This window comes from Mycetomoellerius zeteki, unplaced genomic scaffold, assembly GCF_001594055.1.
Source record: "Mycetomoellerius zeteki isolate Tzet28-1 unplaced genomic scaffold, Tzet1.0 scaffold113, whole genome shotgun sequence".
In the NCBI taxonomy this organism is placed as follows: domain Eukaryota; kingdom Metazoa; phylum Arthropoda; class Insecta; order Hymenoptera; family Formicidae; genus Mycetomoellerius; species Mycetomoellerius zeteki.
Window position 1 is genome coordinate 359818 of NW_017256051.1, and position 3816 is coordinate 363633.

The following is a 3816-nucleotide window of genomic DNA, read 5'->3' on the forward strand; positions in this document are numbered from 1 at the left end:
CAGCGGGGGCGTAGTTGATGGAAGGGGCTGACCCAGGATGTGCCTAAAGAATAGGACAGTCGATCCGTAGGACGTATTTTCCCTGCGCTTCGAATGGTCAGTTACTGCTTGCCGTGCGAAACCGACGACGAAGTTTTACGGTTAAAGACTACGTTGGCAGTGTACAACGAACCCTTCCAAGCGTACGGTAACTTCGCACTTGCTTCTAAACGCTAGATTCTATGTGTATCGACCTCCGTACGAAAGTTTTTCGAAAGACATTTCCACTTTTCCTTATGCCTCATCAATCGCGCACGTGACTTCCATCCGATCTCCCCGTTCGACAGTCGTGGCCGCGGCTATTATCGGACTCATTAGCCGATCGCAGTGTTGTACCGCGTGCCGAAATATTTTCGCCGAAGTAATTATGGCTCGGCAACGCGCCGGCGCCGCGGCTAATTCGCGAGGTATCGCGAAAGTGGACCCCAAGCGAAGTCACCGCAGCTGCAGCAACACCAACACTAGTACTAGCACTAGCACCAGCAACGACAGCAGCAACGTGGCAGTATATATGGCGAGGTTAAGACCCGCAGTTACGTCCGCGTAACTCTCGCAAGCCGAGAGTCTCGACCGTGGTACCACGGCAACGGAATATGGCCACACACGTTTGCTCGTATATAACTATATATATACATACATACATATATATACACCTACACATACACGCACACGTGTATACATATACTTATATTCGTAGAATGTACGTGGTTTCGCTCGCGCGCGAATGCCGCACGCACACAAACGCACCCGGCTCCTCGTACGTGGCCATCTACTTACTTTAGTGGTCAGTGCGGAAGAAAAGAATTAGCTAGACGGGGGCGCGTCTCATCTAGGTCACCCACACAATCGCGGACGGTCCAGTACGTACACGGTCGCGCGCATACACTCGCCTGCACCCGAGGAGCCTCATTACGGGAGCACGGTGGCGAGGGGGTGTGCAGCAAGAGAGGCGAGCGTTAATTAAGAACAGACTCGCCACCCTCTAAGTAAGGAGCACTGACCAACCCTGCCCCGTACTCTGCCATCCCCCGTACTCTCCTTCGACCGCCACCTTCCGCCGTTCCTCTATTCCTTCATGGTCGTCTTAGCCACGGCTTCGCACCCTTCCCGAACTCCCACTGCGAGAGGAAAAACCAAGAGGATCGGTGCGAGGGAAGCTGAGGGAAGTGAGGGATAGAACGGAGGGAAGGACGGAGAAAAGAATAAGAGAAAGGAAGAATGGGTGAGAAGCACTTACGTTTCTTAACATTGTCGGATTAGACAGATTGGACGCGACTTCGTACGTATAGCGATGATTAGAAAATAGCACGGTATCAAAAGAGTATTTTAGCAAAAAAGGATGCCGTATTAATTTATCGGCACTGTTCACGCGCTTCGAAAACCGTTACTCTTTTGCTTTCCGCGGTCGCTTCTCGGTCTCGGTTATGATTTTTATCCATTCTCTCTCACGTTCTGTCTTTGCTCTTCACTTTTCCCTGTAAAAGAAAGGGTACCGACGTGTGAAATGTCTCCTTCGGCAAAGGGGAAGAAGACAACGAGCGACCGAGATGGGAGTTGGCAGAGAAGGATGACTGTGAAGAAAATTAACTAAGATCCCGCAATATGCCGCACTGACCGTAGTACTGTCACACTTTTATAAGAAAGAAAGAGAGAAAGAGTTCTCTATCTGAAGATTTTGTCGCTTTCCTCTAATCGCTTTCCACGCTGCTGATCTAGCAGAAGGATGCCATTGATTAAACAGCTCTTTGGGAAATAACATACGACAATTTCTGAAGAAATAGTTTTGATTTCGAAATTAAACGGCTTAAGGGAAAGTCAAATTACTCGAAATTTTTGACAAGTTCAGATTTGTTATATTTTTTGTCTCTAGAAAAGAGAATTCCGAAATTTTTTATCGTTTTAATAATTATATCCTTTATTTATTTATATTGATGAAATATTTGATTTTTCATCATTTTCTTCATTTTTATAATAATTTATTTGCATGGTCCTTTTAGTGAGTAAAAGACGTTAGTATTAAAAGTGAATTAATTATTAGATTTAGAATATATTCAATAACTGATACCATCTTTTTTGAATGATAGGAAATATCTATAAACTTATTTCGTTTTATAAGTGCTATGCCTTTTTGACAAGCATTGACATCATTACTGAACCAGATCTCGTTAAGTTAAATAATTTTCTTCAAAAAGTGACACGAGTGTGCTCCTAAATCATGACGCAGCAATGATCAGCCGATCTCGTTCTGACGACACGAAAGCACACATGTTGCCAATGTTGCACAATAGGTGTTCTTCTTAGAGGCCAAAAAAAAGTCACCCAACTGTTCATCCCTCCCGTCAACCATAAGCTGGTCTGTACTGGGGGAGCCGTGGCCGATTGTTTCCAACAGGTTTGTCAGCTTTTGTTTCAGTCCGTTCTCATGGGCGGCGGAACTGGTCATTGCTCGAACCCCAAAAACGGTTGAACAATGACCCTTAGGGCCGTTACATTGCGCTGCAATAACGACCCCCATTACCCCGAACTCAATGAGAGTGAGATCTGGACGGGCTGAGAATTAATCCAACGAATCCCAACGGCAGACGGATGGATGATGAATTTAAATAACGCGATGCGATCTTGTGAAACTAGGGTCGCAATTCTCTTTTTCTCCCCCCCCCCCCCCCCCCCCGTATTCTCTCTTTTCTCTTCTACCTTTCTCTCTGTCGCTGATAAAAGATATTTTTTAGGAGATTTGTTCTTGCCAAGCGTAATTATAATTAGAAATTTAGGTTTTATTATTATAATTAGTAGATGATATAAATGTGTAATTTTTTAAATCTTATATCAAGTAAATTATTTAATGAAAATTAGTAGAAAAGTGTGTGTGTAGAGTTTCATATAAGCTACACAGTAAATAAATTTGTGTATTTGTGTTGGAAACGGTCCACTCATGCGTTTGTGTTAACAGTTTGTGTTGAATTTTTTAACATATTCGAATGTTAATTTTACACAATGTGATTATGTTATTTAAAGATTTTTTATGAAATTAATATTCAATGTTTCTTAGTGTCAAAATGACACAATTTATGAGTAAGTGAACAAGTAACATAAAAATAATGTGTTTTAAAACATAAATTCTAAAAAATAAATGAAATGTGTTAATTTAACATATCATAAATCTTCTGAATAAAAATATGTTCTCTCGATTTGTTTACAAATTGTGTCGATATTATCTTTCTTCGTATTTATTCTCTTACATAATATTTGTGTTACTTTTTAACATATTCATCTTGTGTAAAATTAACTCAAAAATTTGAGTGGACCGTTTGGGACATGCGATTTATGTTAAATTCGACACATTTTTTCCAACTGTGTACAATTTTTCGAGAAAATATATATATATTCAAGAGTTATTGACTTCTTCGATAAAGATCGTTTAAGCAACGAACGAAAGTTTGCTGAAAATATCTTGCTCGACATTTGCAATAGAATTTCGCGAAATGCTCTAGATTCTTCAAATATCTTTGTACGTATTTGCGACTGTGAGCTTAATGAGATGAAATCGCAAGGGTTCTTTGACTAGCAGAGATGTGTACTGTGTCATCTCTTGCATAATCCTTCTAACCGAAGAATCTTCGTCGTTTATCTGATTTCGTATGCTTTATTTATGTGCATGGAAATCGACGGAAATTACGTTAACCGTCTGCTCATAATCGCCGTGACTTACTTCATAATGTCGCGCACCTTATAATAGCCGGCATTAATTTTATCGCCTCATTCTTATACATGGAACAC

At 41.2% G+C, this 3816-nt stretch overlaps 1 pseudogene; it reads right to left on the reverse strand.

Moving 5' to 3' along the window:
* LOC108727085 (uncharacterized) overlaps positions 1-2554 on the reverse strand; it is a 48843-nt pseudogene extending 46289 nt beyond the window's left edge.
* Between the last annotated feature and the right edge of the window lie 1262 nt (positions 2555-3816).